Genomic DNA, 19,016 nt, shown 5'->3' on the forward strand with positions numbered 1-19,016 from the left:
GTTTAATGTGTTAACCTAGCTATTTAAGTGTGGTTATGAAAAGAAAACACAACCAGCAGCCTCTCCTCTCATATGTCACGCCACTTTGAGCCTCTCCAGCTATTTCTCTTCATCTCTCATCAATTCAAAGATATTAGCCATCAATATATTGAATTAATAACACTAGAAATTGTTTCTAGTGTCCTGCTTACATCTCTAATCTCTTAAAAGGCGTAACTTGAATTTGTAATTAATAGATATGGATTTAGAAGCTGTTCAAGGGCTGCCATAGGTGTTCTTGGTGTGGACAAGCTAGAGGGACAACATCCGTGTCCTCAAGACGAATCTCAAAGGCGCAGACACGCTGCAAAGACATCAAGAGGTTAGTGTAATCGTTCTTGATTTAATCTAGGTTCTAAAATTAACTGATTAATTTTAAAATCTTAAATGGCAAATACAGATCCAAAACATATTAAAAGAGTTTTAATATGTTGTTTATCATTGAAATCAAATAGATAAAAATAAATCTTGCATGGTGCTTGTGACCCTAGGTGAAAATTTTTGAATTCAATGGTATAATCTTGTGTTTTTCACGCTTCCGTTCCTTCAATTATGTAAACGGAAAAGTGGAAATGCCTTTTATTATTAAAAATATGTACAAGATACATACTAAATGATATGCTCTAGGGCATACTACTAACAACTAACCCTTTAGGCCATAGTGTAATGGTGAAGAAGGTCTATAAGGGTTGTCCACTGAGGATACAAGGATATGAGTTTCCGGCTGACTTGATCGAGCTACCATTCCACGAGTTTGATGTGATACTGGGAATGGATTAGTTATCACGTCATTAGGTGATGGTAGATTATCGGCTAAAGAGGATTACATTACAGACAACAGATAGGGATCAGATTACAATTGTGGGTGAAGGAACGAGTTGTCTTTCTACTATCATATCAGCTACAGCTGCCAGGAGATTGATAAGGAAGGGTTATGAGGCTTTCTTGGCACATGTGATTGACACCAGGAAGACTAGCCCGAGTTTATAGCACATTCCCACTATATGTGATTTTCTGGATGTATTTCTAGAAGAGTTGCTGGGTTTGCCATTAGAGAGAGAGAGGTGGAGTTTGCTATAGAGGTTATGATGGGCACTGCACCAATTTTCATTGCTCCATATAGGATGGCACCTGTTGAGATGAAGGAGTTGAAAGTTCAATTATAGGAGTTACTGGATAAGGGTTTCATATGCCCTAGTGTTTCATCATGGGGAGTACCGGTGCTATTTGTGAAGAAGAAGGATGGTACACTCTTGTTTTGTATAGATTACTAACAGCTGAATAAGGTGACTTTGAAGAGCAAATACCCTTTACCACGGATAGATGATCTATTTCATCAATTGAAGCGAACCGGTGTATTCTCCAAGATAGATCTCAGATCAGGCTATTACGAGCTGAGGGTAAAGGAGTCAGATGTGCCAAAAACTGCTTTCAGGAGCTAGTATGGACACTATGAGTTCTTAGTGATGCCATTTGGGCTGATGAATGCACCCGCAGCGTTCATGGACCTAATGAATTGTATCTTTTATCCCTACTTGGATCAGTTCGTTATGGTTTTCATAGATGATATTTTGGTGTATTCTAAGAACTAAGAGGAGCATGATGAACACCTGAGAGTGGTATTATAGACACTATGGGAGACGCAGTTATATGCCAAGCTGTCCAAGTGTGATTTCTAGTTAGATGAGATTTCTTTCCTTAGACATGTGGTATCAGCAAATGGGATCAGGGTAGATCCAAAGAAGATTGAAGCAATAGTTGAATGGAAGCCTCCTAAATGCAAATGGTTAAAAGCTTCTTAGGTTAATTGGATATTACAGAGATTTGTGAAGAGATTTTCCCTTATAGCTACTCCATTGACTAAGTTATTGCATAAGAATGCCAAGTTTGACTGGAATGACAAGTGTCAAGCTAGTTTTGAGAAGTTGAAGGCTTTGCTTACAGAGGCTCTAGTTTTGACACAGCCAGAGTCAGGGAAAGACTATGTGATTTGCAGTGATGCCTCTCACAACGGGCTTGGGTGTGTTCTGAAAAAGGAAGGAAAAGTGGTTGCTTATGCTTCCAGACAGCTAAGGCCACATGAAAAGAACTACCCAACTCATGATCTAGAAATGGCAGTAATCATATTTGCATTAAAGATATGGAGGCATTACTTGTATGGTGAAATATGCTACATATACACGGATCATAAGAGTCTAAAGTACTTGCCAACCCAAAAGGAACTCAACCTGAGACAGAGGAGATGGATTGAGTTCCTTAAGGATTATGATTGTGTGATTGACTATCAGTCTGGTAAGGCAAATGTAGTGGCTAATGCACTGAGCAGGAAGTCCATAATGGCTTTGAGAGCACTGAATGCTTATTTGTCCTTAGCACCAGATAAAGCTATTTTGGCTGAGTTGCAAGTGAAGCCAAGCTTGCTACAGCAAATACGAGAAGCACATAAATAGGATGAAAAGTTGATAATTATCATGGGCAAAATTAAAGAGGAGAAGGAGACTGATTATGAGCTAAAAGGAGATGGGTGCCTATATTATAAAGGCAGAATATGTGTACCAGGAGATGAAGAACTGAAGAAGAATATCCTGAAAGAGGCACACAGTAGCTTCCATGCTATGCATCTAGGAAGTACCAAGATGCATCATGATCTAAAGGCACACTATTAGTGGCTTAGAATGAAGAAAGATATTGGTGACTTTGTGGCAAGATGTTTGACATGCCAGCAGGTTAAGGCTGAGCATCAGGTTCCATCAAGGTTGTTACAACCTATATCCATAACAAAGTGGAAATGGGATCACAACACCATGGATTTTGTCACTGGGCTGCCATTAACACAGAAGAAGCATGATATTGTATGGGTGATTGTTGATAGATTACCAAAGTCAGCTTACTTCTTACCAGTTAGAGCTGACTACTCATTGGAGAGGTTAGTAGAGATTTATATAGCTGAGATAGTTTGATTACACGGAGTGCCAACATCTATCATATCTGACCTAGACCTGAGATTTACTTCGAGGTTTTGGAGGAAGCTACATGAGTCATTAGGTACTCAACTGCACTTTAGTATGGCATTTCATCCTCAGATGGATGGACAGTCAGAGGGGTGATTCAAGTAACCCTTAATACTTGGTGAATTATTATTGTAGTTAAAAAATTAGAAGTAATGACATGACATAAATTATATGATAGGTGCTGGAGGATATGCTTCGGAGCTGCATCATTGATTTTGAAGGAAGTTGGGAGAAGTACCTTCCTCTAGTAGAGTTTGCATACAACAATAGCTACCAAGCCAGTATAAAGATGGCTCCATATGAAGCATTATATGGGACGAGATGCAGGACTCCCTTGTGTTGGACAGAGTTACGTGAGGAAAAGATAGTGGGCCCAGACTTAGTGAGACAGACTAAGGAAAAGGTAAAACTCATCAGAGATAACTTGAAAGCCGCCTTAGATAGACAGAAGTCATATGCTGATTTGAAGAGGAAAGACAATGAGTATAAGGTTGGCGATAAGGTGTTCCTCAAAGTGTCCCCTTAAAAGAAAGTGCTAAGATTTGGAAATAAGGGTAAGTTAAGCTCTAGGTTTATTGGTCCATACGAGGTCATTGAACGTGTTGGTCCAGTAACCTATAGGCTAGTTTTACCACAAGAGCTGGACAAGATTCATAATGTATTCCATGTGTCGATGCTCAGGAGATACAGATCAGGTCCTTCACATGTCATCTTAGCAGAAGAGATAGTTGTACAACCTGATTTGACATATGAAGAACAGCCAATAAGAATCTGGGCACGGAAAATCAAAGAACTCAGAAACAAGAGGATCCCACTAGTGAAAGTCTTGTGGAGACATCATATGACAGAAGAGGCAACATGAGAGAGAAAGGAGACAATGAGGTAGCAATTCCTTTAGCTCTTCATATCAAGTAAATTTAGAGGATGAAATTTTATTTAGAGGGGAAGATTGTAACGTCCCAGACTTTTATGCTTTGAATAGTGCCATATTCTATCAGTAAATAGTACTATTCAAAGCTAGTTTGAGGATAAAAAATAAGATGAAAATGAAAATGAAATAAGTAATACAAAAATCAAAGGAATCATAGGGTCATGGACATAATCGGTATTACCGAAAAAGTTTAACTATAACTCGATGAGAGGCATCTTGGTCATTTGGCACCTAGAGTTGACTTTTAACCTAAATGTCCATTAAAATAAGTGACACTAAAATTTTGAAAATGGATTAAAAATATGAAGTAAATAAGGAAATGTATTAAGGGGAAATAAATGGAAATAAGTGAATTGTTGAAATAATATTAATAATAATTAATATTAAAATTCTAATTAGTGACATAAGAAGATGAAATGAGACAAAAACATTTATTGAAGCCTTATCTTCTTTTTTCTTTTCATCAATGGCGGAACCACCATGCCGAGGGTTATTCACCATTTTCTTTTTTTTTTTTTAGCTTAATTTTCCCATGAGTTTTCCATAATTTTCCATAAGGCTCATCATTAAAAGTTTATCTTACACCTTTAGGAAGAAGTTGGCAGTGACAAGGAGTAGAAATAGTGAAGTTTCTCAAGTCAAAGCTTGGTCAAGTTGAAGGTTAGTGCAACATACAACCTTTTTCCTTCTTTAAACATTATTAACTCATTGAATTAAGTTGAAATTGCATGAAATTGAAAGAATATGATGAGTGTATGAAGAACCAAAATCTTGGCAGCCATGAGAGGAATTGGGGATTGATGACTTTTTATTGAATTAACTTGCCTAGTAGTATTCTTGATGAGTTTGCATGTAGTAGAAGTTGAATTGCACTGTGTTACATGAGATTGAGACTAAGAGGTTAGGGTTTGTAAGAAAATTTAGGGGCTTCTGGAATTGATGCTCAATTGATGATTTTATGGTCAATTATGGATTTATTGAAGTATATTGAATATGATTGAAGTTTGGTAGTTGGGAGGAATCTTTAATTAGAAGTGCCATTTTCTGTGTAGGGAATTCTGGACCTTGAGTCCAGTATGGTTATATGGCTATCAGTAGAGCTACATTGCTCCAATTGGTGTGAGGCCAATTAGACATTGAACCTAAGACATAATGTCAAATTTTTCATGAAGAGACCCTGCCTAGAGCTGAACCTAACTTGACCTAAATTTTGCTTAAATCTAGAATTGGTAATTCTGGACCTATAGGATTGACCAAATGAACAGTAAATGTTCAAATGGGCATAACTCACTGTAGGAAGGTCAGAATGGTTTGATTCTTGAACTAATGGAAAGGTTTGACATAGGAGAATATTTCATATGGGAAATCAGAGCCTAGTTTGGCCTCTAACCTAACCAATTTGCTAGATTAAGTTAGGTCAACGATTCTAACTAGAGCCAGAACCTGACCTGAAATTCTAGACTTTGATCAAACCTTACCATTTTTGGTAAAAATGCCATAACTCAGCTTGTAAAACTGCAAATACAGTGAATCCAAAGCCAAAATCTTTATAAGAGCTAGAACTACTGTAACACCGCTATGTTCGGTAGTGGGTTCTACTCTTCGTATGACCAGTGTTATCCGGACAGCTAGGATGCCTAGAACTATACTTAGATATGGATGAGGAGACATAAAATAATGAAATACAAGAAAAGAAAATACAAGAAAAAAAAAACAAAGGAAAAATAATAGCAATAAAATGTAACCAAGTTAAACGAGCCTAAAACCATAGCCATGGGTGACCGCACCAGGAAGTTGCGGCGTGGACCGTTGACTAGCCCTAGACCACAGGGAACCCTAAAAAATATTTTTAAGACTCAAATAAACACCTATTGAAGTATAAATATCATTAGAAATATCAAAGAAAAATTAATTAATTAGTACAAAAAAGAAAACGAGAAATCAATAAAACGACAAAACTCGATGTTACCGAAAAATCGGGAATGCAACCCAAATAGGGGTATTGTGGTCATTTGACACCCTGATTTGTCTTTTAACCTAAATGTCCTTTAAAAATAAATGATGTTACACTTGGAAAATGTCATGAAAAATTAAATTGGTGGTACCTAATTTAAATGCCAAAAGATTGGAGTTAAATGTGAGAATATGAAAACTTTAGAATATTAAATACTTAATCTAAGTTAGTGGTCCACTAACTCCACTTAAGTGGACATGTAATCAGCATATTTTGGACAGATTACTCACCTTCTTCAACCTTTCCAAAGCCAGCCAAAATGCTCTGGAAAGGAAACCTCCATGGCTGCACTTCACAAGCTTCATGCAAGCCTCAATCCTTCATCTCCAAGCCAATTTCCTTACACTTTCCTTCACTAAAGTTGTTCTACACAACTTGGGCAGTAGATAGGCAGCAAGAAAATCAAGTTTTGGTGAGATTTTGAAGAGTTTCAAAAGTGGTAAGTATGTATTTTTAGTTATTGTTTCATTAAACCTTGAAGGGATGTTATGGCTAGTTAAATTGTGGAAGGATTTTTTAAGTTTGATGAGTTAAGGGAGAGGTCCATTTTTGGCAGCCAAGGAACTTCAATAAGAGCAGTTTATCCTTGCATGTAAATGGTAGATTAAAGTGTTGATGTAAGTATTTATGTGTGTAAGAATAAATTGGATAATGTATACTAGATGTATGTGATAGTACATTTGATTTTGGAAGCTTGGAAACTAATGGAAGGAAATGTACAATTTGGCAAACTAGAAGTGTAGACCAAAATATGTTATTTCATGGTTTGGTTTATGGAATTATATTGTTGAATTATGGTGCTTGTTTGGCAGCTTGTATATGTGTATAAAGGTTTGAGTTTGAACATGTAAATGAGCTTGTCATGTGGTTAAATTGTTTATAATTTTAACTTGGAAATTCTGTACTATAATGTGCATATTGAATGTGGTTACAAGCTGCCAAGATGACCAAAAATGTGAAGTAAAATGTGTTTATGTTATGGTACAGACCAGAATTGGCATGGATGTGTAACTTGATAAGTGTTGAATGCGTAATTGGTAAAGGGTGAATAATATGCAATAGGGCAGTGTATGTTTTGGCTTATAACCTTAAGTGTGTGACTCCAATTGGTATGAGACCAATTGGAGGTGAAACTAGGCACAAAATGTGCCAATTTTCATGAAGGAAGCATACCAAAATTCTGCCTAGAAGGTAACTTGAAAAATGACCAAATCCAGATTAGTGCTTTGAAAACCTGAAAATTGACCATTTGGGCAGCAGTTAGTGTTTTGACCATAACTTACTCAAAATAGGTCCAATTGACTTGAAGTTTTTGCCATGAATATTTGAGGCATATATCTACAATTCTTATGAAGACACCAAAGCCCAGAAATGGCCAGAACAAAGCCAAATAGCTTGCACAAATTTAGGTCCAAAAACTGGCCGAACCAAAAGTGACCTAAAAATTACCTAAGTTACCATTTTGATGCATTCTGTCCAACATTTGTAAATTGACCATTTTGATGCATTCTGGAGAGAGTGGGTCCTTTGGAATATCGGTTAGCATTACCTCCAGAGCTAGAAAGGATACACAGTGTCCTCCATGTGTCCACGTTAAGGAGGTACAGATCTGACCCATCTCATGTACTATCAGTTGAAGAGATTGAGGTAAATCTAGACCTCTCATATGATGAAGAACCCATAGAAATTCTGGCATATGAGGTGAACAGCTGAGGAATAAACAGATACACCTAGTTAAAGTGCTGTGGAACCATCATTCAGGCCAGGAAGCTACTTGGGAACATGAAGAGGACATGAGGAGACAGCACCCACAGCTGTTCAGAAACTGATACTAGGTAAAATTTTGAGACGAAATTTATTTTAAGGGGGAGAATTGTAACACTCCTATGTTCTAGTGCGTTCTATCATCTCGTGACTGTGTTGTCTAGACAGTTAAGATGCCTAGAACTACACTTAGATATGGAAAAGGAGACATAAAATAATGAAATACAAGAAAAGAAAATACAAGAAAAAAAAAAAGAAAAAATAATAGCAATGAAATGGAACCAAGTTAAACGAGCTGAAAACCATAGTGATGGGTGACCGCATCTGGAAGTTGCGGCGTGGACCGTTGACTAGCCCTGGACCACGGGGAACCCTGAAAAATATTTTTAAGACTCAAATAAAAGCCTATTGAAGTATAAATATCATTATAAATATCAAAGAAAAATTAATTCATTAGTACAAAGAAAAACGAAATCAAAAATGATAAAACTTGTTACCGAAAAATCGTGAATGCAATCCGAACAGGGGCATTGTGATCATTTGACACCCCGAGTTTTCTTTTGACCTAAATTTTCATTAAAAATAAATGATGTTACACTTGGAAAATGTCACGAAAAATTAAATTGGTGGTACCTAATTTAAATGCCAAAAGATAGGAGTTAAATGTGGGAATATAAAAACTTTAGAATATTAAATACTTAATCTAAGTTAGTGGTCCACTAACTCCACTTAAGTGGACATGTAATCATCATATTTTGGACAGATTACTCACCTTCTTCAACCTTTCCAAAGCCAGCTGAAATGCTCTTGAAAGGAAACCTCCATGGCCGCACTTCACAAGCTTCATGCAAGCTTCAATCCTTCATCTCCAAGCCAATTTCCTTACACTTTCCTTCACTAAAGTTGTTCTACACAACTTGGGCAGTAGATAAGCAGCAAGAAAATCAAGTTTTTGTGAGGTTTTAAAGAGTTTCAAAAGTGGTAAGTATGTATTTTTAGTTATTGTTTCATTAAACCTTGAAGGGATGTTATGGATAGTTGAATTGTGGAAGGATTTTTGAAGTTTGATGAGTTAAAGGAAAGGTCCATTTTTGGCAGCCATGGAACTTCAATAAGAGCAGTTTATCCTTGCATGTAAATCGTAGATTAAAGTGTTGATGTAAGTTTTTATGTGTGTAGGAATAAATTGGATAATGTATACTAGATGTATGTGATAGTACATTTGATTTTGGAAGCTTGGAAACTAATGGAAGGAAATGTACAATTCGGCAAACTTGAAGTGTAGACCAAAATATGTTATTTCATGGTTTGGTTTATCGAATTATATTGTTGAATTATGGTGCTTGTTATGGCAGCTTGTATATGTGTATAAAGGTTTGAGTTTGAACATGTAAATGAGCTTGTCATGTGGTTAAATTGTTTGTAATTTGAACTTGGAAATTCTGTACTATAATGTGCATATTGAGTGTGGTTACAAGCTGCCAAGATGACCAACAATGTGAAGTAAAATGTGTTTATGTTATGGTGCAAACCAGAATTGGCATGGATGTGTGACTTGATAAGTGTTGAATGTGTAATTGGTAATGGGTGAATAATATGCAATAGGGCAGTGTATGTTTTGGCTTAGAACCTTGAGTGTGTGACTCCAATTGATATGAGACCAATTAGAGGTGAAACTAGGCACAAAATTTGCCAACTTTCATGAAGGAAGATTACCAAAATTCTACCTAGAAGGTGACTGTCGACACCATATTTTGGCCGATCCCCAAAATACTTTGAAACCGATCCCCGGTGCTAAGTTTCCTCGGAGTAGCTAATCACGTTTCCGATCCCTCTTTGGTAGGCGGTCACATTTCCGACCTCTCCTCGCAAAGACGTGAATCAATGATAAGTCCCACGATCCCTTGAAACTCACCGATCTCTCAAATCATTTATCGATCCTTCAAACCCGCTATGGGATTTCCTGACCACAAGAATATTCCCGATCCTCGTTGATAAATGGAGTGAACTAGCACTAGATCTTTTCCTACCGCTTTTATTGCCGACCTCCTTCCGAAAGTTTAAGAGCTAAAGTGTTGGTTCGATTCCGATCTTAAGTGTTCGAGTTAAATTTTCGGTCAAGTTCTGCTCAAAGATTTCTTCCCTACCGATCTCATGTTCAGAGTGCTTTCCGATCTCTCATACTTAGATTAATAATCACATTTAGTTTTTGTTTCTGTGCTCATACAATCAAATACTCGCATAAATAATGGTTCAAAATTTTCCGATCACAATCATTCATTGAACAAAAGGCATTTCATTTCATGTCATAATTTGTACAAAGTTATTCGGTGGGGATCACCCCACTGATCTACATTTGATCACTCCTCTCTCCCTCTCACCCTGGCCATCCTCACTATCTTCACCATCGCCCGGTGCCAGTCGCCCATCCAAGAAAAGTCTTCTTCGGGTAACGCCCCGGAGTGCCAAGAGATCCTTGTGAGCCTTCACATAGGCCTCACTATTCCGCCACCATCTCCTCATCCCTCTCCTTAAGCTCCTTATCCTTCGCCTCGAGTTCCTCTATGTTGAGCGACCGAGAGGATGCATTGGCGTGAGCGCTGGACTTCCTTAAGAGCGCGGTCCCTCTCGTCCAAATACGCCTGCTCGCCAACCGGTCTTCATGGAGCTTTGCCGCCCTCGACTCGAGATATATAATCCCGAGCCGATGAGAGTTCGGACGGAGGGAATCCACTTCTGGTTCTTCTTCCCGATCTCCTTACCCAGCGCTAATCCTTTCCCTGATCATGGTCCGTTCACTGCACACTCCACGCTTAAGCTCATGGTCCGAGTCAATATGTCATCAAGGCCACTGGGATAGCCGTCCCGATCCTCCCGAAAGAAGATGGTAGACCCGTGACTTTAGCAAAACCGGGTTCTCCTTATGCTTCTGCTATCCTTCAAGGAGTCGATCAAGATTCGAGCGCCCGAGAGGAGGTCCTCCCGTGCTTGAGTAGGTCCCCTTTCCGCGCTTGGGACAACCGCAAGAATTGAGTCGCTTCTTCCGATCTAGGAGGAGATCGGGTAGCTTCAAAGTGGTCGAGGACCCAAGGTTGGGGAGGATCTCTTGTATCTCCCTGTGCTCGCGACTGTGTTTGGAGTCGCTCAACGCTTCATCTCCTTTACTTTCCTAAGATCTCTCTTCCTTTTTCCGCTTCCTATGACCTTCACCACCCGCCATACCGCACGAAGAAAAGGTTAGTGAGATCACTAAGGTCGTGAGAATTGAGATATAGAAAATACCGATGCCGAGGTTAGAGAGCTAAGTTCGCGGTCTTGGCCATGAGCACTGAACAAATCAATGGTGCACTTCTAGCCACCGAATCCAAACAAGAATACTTTTAGTGGCAGCCTCACTCTTCAGATCCATCACTATCAAACTTTCCTCTTCGCTCAGGTAATATGGTTCTAAGCAAGGGTCCCCGGTACCACCATGCTGGGAAATCTCAAAGCGGCTCTGATCTTTGCTCTCACAATGAATAAACTATTCTTCCAGTTCTTAAGGGACGAGGGAAGATCGTAAAAGAGCCCGCAACTAGGCTACTCCTGACAGAACCAGGGGTCATCGTCCTTTCGGTGAGTTAGCCGTGCAGCTTGGCGAACACTTTAGCCAGAGGTCGATTCCCTTAGCTCGCATAGACCTCTGAAAGCTACCAAGATCCGCCACGAGTTGGGGTGAATTTGAACAATGGATGCTCGATGAAATTTTAAGACCTCCTTGTAGAAGTCATCCGTGGGGAACTGGCGGCCTTTAATTGTTCCTCGCACACCATAACCATGTCGTTTCTCTTCAAAGAAGTGATTGACACGAAGGTCGCCATGGCACTTGATTAGCTCGCATAAGTCGGGCCGAATGTTATATTCTTGGCTAACGACCAAGATCGGATTCTCAAGAACCGATCGTAGCTCGCCCATAGGGAGATTCTCTCGCTCAAGGGCGCAGACGCTTTAATGGTACGACCCGCCCGACTGGAGCAGGACCCTAAGAGGTTCGGGTTGCGTGCTTGGCGACCGCCTCTTCCTCATCGACGATGACCAAGAGAACTCAATGGAAGGAGGGCTCGCGCTCCCGACCTTCGGCACCGCCATTTTCAAAAGAAACAAAGAACTTAAACAAAAAGAAGATCAAAGTCCTTACGAGTCTAATCGTGCCTGAGAAACCGAGAAAATGAGAGAACTTCGAAGCTATGAGCAGGAGACTGAAATGAAATGAGAAAACAACTGGCTAACCCTCCCCTATTTATACTAGTCCGAGCATTTAATGCTCGCGAGGTTCTAGGCGGCGCATCGATTGGTGAGACTCGACAATGTTTCCGACACTTCTCTCAAATATCCGAATGTTCAGAGATCTAATTGAGATCGCATAATAAGTTAAATATTTTGAATAAAGGATCGTCATTCGTAAAGAACCAGATCGGATAAACATGAGAGATCGGAATAGGAGCTAGGAGGGATCAAGACAAAAAGAATAAGACAAATTCCAATAACCGCTGCCGAATCGTGAGCCGAGGTAGTTAAAGCGTGGCGCATTTAGATCTCCACCGCACGCCTAAGAATCGCCCGCAATGCCGACAGTGCCGTGGTATGTCATGACATACCAGACATCCCAATCTCCACCGTTGATCTCACTTGTAAGGATGAATCCGAACCCTTGGATCAAGAGAGAAGACGATAATACCAGCGTTTTTCACTCTCACCCGATCGTTCCTGACAAAGGATTCAAGACCGCTTGATTAAAAGAGGAAAAGGACAAATATTTTGAGAAGCGATCTCAACCATTCGCTTTGATTCTCTTTAATTCTGAACATCCGATCATGTACTTCAAAATCCCGACCCTCCATCTCCTCAAAATGAATCTCGACCCTTCATGGGGAGCACCATTCCTATAAATACTGCATGAAAACTGCTCAAGAGGAGGAGGGACGAAAAAAAGAAAGGTCATATTATAGCGAAGAACTCAAAATTTCATTCACTTTGTTATTCTGCTACTTTGAAGTATTGATTGGAAAGACTTTTGAAACTAGTTTTCAAGTGTTTCTTGAAAAGGATTTTGAACACTGAACTCTACATTTCCAAATTTGTTCATCACCCGATCACGCCTTCACTTTCAACTCTTTATCATCTCTATTTTCATCCCTTCGTTGGAGCTCAAATCCCACTCATTGTTATCTTGACCTAATCACATCATAGCTAGGCTCCTCCAGCTCACGGTGAACATCAACTCTCAAAGCTAATCACCGCGGTCTTGTTTCTAGTGGCCACCCCACAATTATTCCTACAGATTCAGCCTCCTCCTGTAAGAGCTCACGTCATTGTATTAAGTGTTTGCGCTCATTTCTTTCGTAGTCTCTCCGTCCTTTTACGTATGTGATTTTTCTCCAAGTTCATCTCAGGCAAAGAGACCCATAAATGTTATTCTCGTGTCATCTCTTTAGTGATTAGTGTGCCTTTATTAATCTTCGCTATTTCAATACAAGCTTTTCTCGGTTCCTAGTAGAGTGTAAATGGTCGTAAGACGAGGTAATCGCAACCTAAAGATCTCTCTTAAAGGGAAAATCTGAATAATACATAAGGAAGATAGTCAAACTATTAGGTCGACGAACGACGTTCGCAAAGATGCCATAAAATGGAAGTAAAAGAAGCAGTAGTAGATTGGTCATAAATAAATATTGGTAAAATAAATACATGAGAGGTCAGTAAATCAGTCTCATTTTCCCTGCCTAGCCGAAGGATATTGATAAGTCCTATCCCCAACCTCTTTAAACTTCGTGATCCTTATCTCTAGGTTCTTAGGGCACCAAAATTCGAGATCGGAAAAATACCTTTCGTGCACCTTTCTAATTTAAAAGAGATCTGAGGAGAGTTCTTATCCTGCCTTAACTCAAATTCTAATAAACATTTAAAAGAGATCGGAGGAGAGTTCTTATCCGGTCTCAACTCAAAATTTTATTAAATAGGATCGGAGGAGAATTCTTATCCTGCTCCCATCTCAAATTTTAATAAATACCTAAAAGAGATCTGAGGAGGACCCTCACCCGACCTCCAATTAGAATTTTAATAAATAATCCAAAGAGAGATCGGAGGAGAGTTCTTATCCTGTCTCTATTCAAATAAATATTAAAAGAGATAGGAGGAGAGTTCTTATCCTATTCTCACACCAAATTTCAACCCGTATGCAAGATAATCCCAAAACCTGCACAATTGTAACGCCAACTCACTAAGGCCGTCTCATTTACTTATGTATCCGGTAATCCTAATTAGTGAAAAATCAAACATTCCTTTTACCAAAAGGATTAACATTCCCACTATAGCCCTTCTAACTAATTTATAAATGACACAAAATTAAATCTACTTACCCTTGTTAAGGGACGAGGTGGGGTGCCTAACACCTTCCCACCCAAGTAATGGACCCCAACCTAGAATCTCTGCTTTGAAGTGGTTTCATTTTTAATTTAACTCCCTAAATGGTTTTCTTTAGTTTCCTCAAAACTAAGGTGGCGACTCACTTTTCCCACTTCGTGAGTGATCGTCCCAAGCGACCGCAAAATCCCGCTATGATACCTGGCACTCCAATCTGGGACATGTATCCTAACCCCGCCTAGAGGTCCAAAAGTAGGCTTAATTTTTGTCCGATCAAATTATAGTTAGAGGGGCTCACTCTGCAATGTCTTATATGCTAATTATTATTGTCGCTAACTATTTTGTTTTGCCTGCTCTATCTCCTACAAAGGCTCTTCATTTCAAAGAAAAAGGAAAAAGGAAAATGGAAAATAAAATCCTCGACCTGAAGAGGTAAAAGTGTCCCTTCACACACCGAACACTTACACAATGTCCTCACACACTATAGTCCTAACCCGGCTTTCTTACCCTTTTAGGAAAGTAGGAGGGGGTCATGTAGCGTGCCCGTGGGTTTTACCCCGTTAGTATCCGTGAAGGCTCTCGCCAAATTGAAACTCGCTCTATCCATTGTGATACTCGTGGAATTTTCCCGACAATATCATGGGGTAGAATGGGGCTCACTGCTTACAGAGGGGCAATTTGGGAACTCGTGGCTATTAGAAAATTAGATCCTCGAGCTAAACTGCTACAATAGCCGAAAGCCGTAGTAAATCGCCTCATAAGATAGAACCATCCGTATAGGTAGCGCTTACCTGTGATCGTGAGTCTCCTATTATAGGACAAAAGGGGACATGTTTACTCTTACCTTACTCTCTTCGATTTCTTTTCGCTCATTTTGTGAGGGTAATCTTGAATTTCATCAAACACTTACACATTTTCCTACTTTGATAAATGTGTACGTGTCACTCACAACAGATGATTCAAAATTACCCTAATTTGTCTTACTAACGAATCTTCCCGCAGCATCACCAAACCGAGGGTCCGAAAAGGATAGGCATCATTTTTATCATGGCATCCTCGAGTCACGCGTAAAAGGTCTGCATGCTAAACTTTGGTCCGACCGCTCATGTTCCTGCATTCTCCCAAAATGATGCTTTCAAGGCGCCGCTAGCTCGCTACCTTCACCGGATTTGGATGAAATAGAGGTCAAAATGAACAACCTCGAGGGTCCGCTCTAGTAGATGGAGGTCGCTTCCCGATCGTGTCAAGGTACGCTTTGAAGAAAAGTACTAAGGATTGCAACCTTAATGCAAGTCAAGGTCCAAATCCCGCATTAAAAGCCATGTTGTCGGTTTGGAATCCTTGGCACGGAGTATTCTCTTTCAATGATATTGACACGGTCCCCACTATGGAAGAATATCGCATTGCTAGGGATCCCATACTCCTTGCGTAACCGGATCTACTTACACCTCGAGCATAGATGCACTGAAACGGTTGGCACACATGTTGGGTTTTCCCCGTAAGAAGTAAAGTCCAGAGAAACAACAAAGGGAACACGTATGGATGGTATTGACGACCTTGAGAAGCGTTAGATCATCGCCCAAGAGAAACGATGGGATCAAGCTCCGTAGCACTCGCCTTTGGGAATCTATGGTCCGATCCTGCTCCCGGCCATTGGGGATCATCACTAGCAAAGAGAGGTATTTTGGACAAGAGAAAGGCAGGATCAACCCGATACCGCAATCCTTGTCAAACCTTGTTAACCCTAACTTACCGCAGCATAACAGGAAAGGGTCCATTAAGTGTTGCTCTCGCTATTATACTCCGACTATCACCACATGTGTCCCGAGGAGACAAAAGGATTGACTTGGTACCTTGACCACCTCCCATTGAGAAGATGATCCGTTAGTGATAAGCCCAAGAATGAAAAACAAAGTATGGAACGGATTCTCGAAGTTTCAATAGCCATGATTACCGTTGAGGAAGTCGTGGACGCCAAGCCAACTCGCCTTGATTGGTACAGAGGTATTCACTGTCCCTAATTGGAATAACCGTATACAAATTACACTCCAATACGTAACAAGGCGCTTTGGCTCAACACAACTGTGATCAACATTGAAGAATACCACCAAGGACACTTCTACCATGAACTCAAGGAAGAAGAAGGGTTGAAAATGGCTCGCAAGTCTTGGGAAAGCATCGCTCGATAGAGAAATCACCCAAAGGCCCAAGTGCCTCTGACGATTATCTTAAATGGAGGACCGACAGGACCGAGAACACTCTATCAGAGAATTCAAGGACGACAACCTCGCCAAGACGCCTTATTAGAGGAAGTCGATAATCGCTCGTTGACTCGCTACAAAAGGCAAATACCGAGAACTCACAATTGCAGAACAAATAAAACAATTGGAGGACCAACAGCAGAAACTTAAGAGAAGGGTAAGAAAGCTCAAGGAAGAGGCAAGGGCCAAAGGATAGGGTTCAAGAGCAAGAGGTACAAAGTGGGAAAAAGAAAGAAACTCTCTCCAAGCCGAGGTCAAAGAAATGAAAGGGCGTAATAGTAAGCTTCAGAAAGGATGAAGTACCAAGAGGTGCTCTGAAGAGTATAAACAGAAAACAAGAAGAAGAAGCTTGAATTAAAAGAATGTGCACTCTCATCAACGATATCTTGAAAGAGTGTGCTAAAGAAAGAAAAGAAAAGAAAAACAAGTCGCCTCTATCAAGAACGAAAGAGAATGTAGACCACTGGAGAGGACAATAGCACAAGGAAAACAAGAATTATTACTAATCCGAGTACGCCCGAAGCATTCGATCTCGCTGTGCAAGAAGGAAGGTTATATGAGTATCTCGTAAAATGTCATCTCATTATAAAGAACCTCCTGCAGCTTAGGCCGATGTAAAAGATACGATGTACAAATTATTCAGCTTAATGAAGTGATTTTTGGACCATTGTTTAGCAAAATTTGTGAATGAATAGTATGACTCTGTAGGAACTTCCTCGCTAGGGTTATGTGAAAATTGAAATGCGTTGTATGGACCAAGATCATAAATGCGCACTCAATCTCGCTATTCACTACGACTATCGAACGATGCCATGATAAAGTCGAGGCAATTATCCTTTTACAGATTTCAACTTGGCTCTCAAATGCCATCAGATCCTTCGCCCGCATCAGACTTTTAGTTTCTCCGCAAAAATCCAAATTTTATTTCAGATTTTCTTTTTACTCCTCCCAGAAATCAATATTGATTCAAACAAGGCAAGTCCGACTAAGCACACAGCTCAACCTAAGCGAGTGTACTTAACAAGATCTCAACAAGAAAGATAATGGAAAATCAGAGCAAGTACAGAACCTACAGGGTGTCTCCGAATTGAAAGATCACTTTCAAATCATGAGACTAATGAAGGAAATGTCTCGTAACAAACCTACTGTAACCTAACCCACCATTACCTCCTCCGCCTCCTACAACAAATGATCCTCATCAAGCTTCAACCTCTTTTACCTTTCGCCTCCCATTCCGACCCGGACACCATCGCCAATCCGGTGAGCATGAATAATGACCCACCTTTCTCCTATTACCCTACTGCCTCAAATGCCGAGCCTCACCCTTCAATCCCGATCCATCCAGCTTACTCCACCCTCGCCTCCCGCTGAGGAGCATATCACATGCTGGAAGGAGAACATAGGGCGAGAGATAACGAGAAACTATCTGCCCTAGAAGACAGACTGAGGGCAATAGAGGGGCTGAACATGTATGGTTCAGCCGATGTGTCGACACTAAGATTGGTGCCAGATGTGGTGGTACCACCCAAATTCAAGGTTCCTGATTTCGACAAGAACACCGGAAACTGATCCTCAGATCCACCGCAACCTACATTGCCAAAATGTCCGCTTTAACTGAAGACGATAGACTTCTCATTCACTTCTTTCACGAGCCTCTCCGAGCAGCTCCAGATGGTGCATACAATTGACAGAGCAAGCTACACTCGAAGGATTTAGCCGATACTTTTCTCAAGCAATATAAATTCAATTGTGATGCGCACCCACAAGGAGGGACCTCCGTAACTCGGCACAGAAGACCGGAAAGTTTCAAGCAAGACGCCTAACGATGGAGGGAGAAGGTCGCGTATATATCCTCCAAAGGACCGACAATGAACTTTGCTCCCTATTCATCAAACGCTGAAGGCTCCCTACTTCAACTTGATGATCGGAAATACCTCCAACAATTTCTCGATATCATCCAAGCCGTGAGAGAATCAAGCCAACTGAGAATAGGAAGGCTACAGAGTTGGCCGAGAACCTCAGAAAGAAAATCGCCAATTTTGGCAAGAAAAAGGAGGGTGATGTACACTCTATCACCCGCCGTAATAATTACCCCCAATTTCCCCAAAATAACTACCGCCATATTCCCTCTCATGGCCAAACCATCGCCAACATTCCACCTCCTTTCCTAATTATCCACAAACACGCCCACAATACGCCCCACCCACAAATTTCCAACCAAGACCACCTCCTCCACCAACTCAACCACGACCACCACAAAATAACCCGAGACCTCCAAGAAATCCCGATCCACCCCTTCCTCCCTCTCGCTGAAATATACCGATACCTTGCCAGATAAACCAAATCGCATCACCTTTAGACCCAATCCACCGCCATATCCTGTGGTATGATGCCACACTGCTGTGAGTATCATGGAGGAGCACAAGGGCATTCAATCGACAATCATGGGCACTCAGAGGAGAGTGCACGCCTAATCCTAACGGGTGGTTGAAAATCGAGGGGAATGGTTCCTCCCCAATGTCACCTCAAATCCACCGCCCAACCATAATGCGGGTAGTGGTGTAAATATGATCGAATCTAAGGGAAAGGGATCAACA

The sequence above is a fragment of the Hevea brasiliensis genome, chromosome 10, assembly GCF_030052815.1.
Source record: "Hevea brasiliensis isolate MT/VB/25A 57/8 chromosome 10, ASM3005281v1, whole genome shotgun sequence".
NCBI classification, from domain to species: domain Eukaryota; kingdom Viridiplantae; phylum Streptophyta; class Magnoliopsida; order Malpighiales; family Euphorbiaceae; genus Hevea; species Hevea brasiliensis.